The sequence below is a fragment of the Hipposideros armiger genome, unplaced genomic scaffold (assembly GCF_001890085.2).
Source record: "Hipposideros armiger isolate ML-2016 unplaced genomic scaffold, ASM189008v1 scaffold_485, whole genome shotgun sequence".
Classification (NCBI taxonomy): domain Eukaryota; kingdom Metazoa; phylum Chordata; class Mammalia; order Chiroptera; family Hipposideridae; genus Hipposideros; species Hipposideros armiger.
Genome location: NW_017731835.1, coordinates 1493704 through 1494014, shown reverse-complemented (window position 1 = coordinate 1494014; position 311 = coordinate 1493704).

Below are 311 nucleotides of genomic sequence, written 5' to 3'. Positions count from 1 at the left end.
GGCATTTTTTCAATTTATCCAAACCTGAAATTTCCTCTCACTAAAAAAACATTTTTTATGTGGCAGGTACAATTACTTTTATTGCTATACAAACAGTTTTTTTATTTGGGGTGATTTAAAATTATGTTATATCCTATTAAGATATAATTTACGACTATTAATAATTTTAAATTATAATTTTCTTTCCTAGGCATTTCATAGTCTTGTGAATGCTCATAGCCTCTGGTGGAATCCTTAGGAATTTCCACATTCTAAAAGCATATTTTGCAAATCAGTAAAACCTTGACACTGCCTATGATGCTAGAAGTATG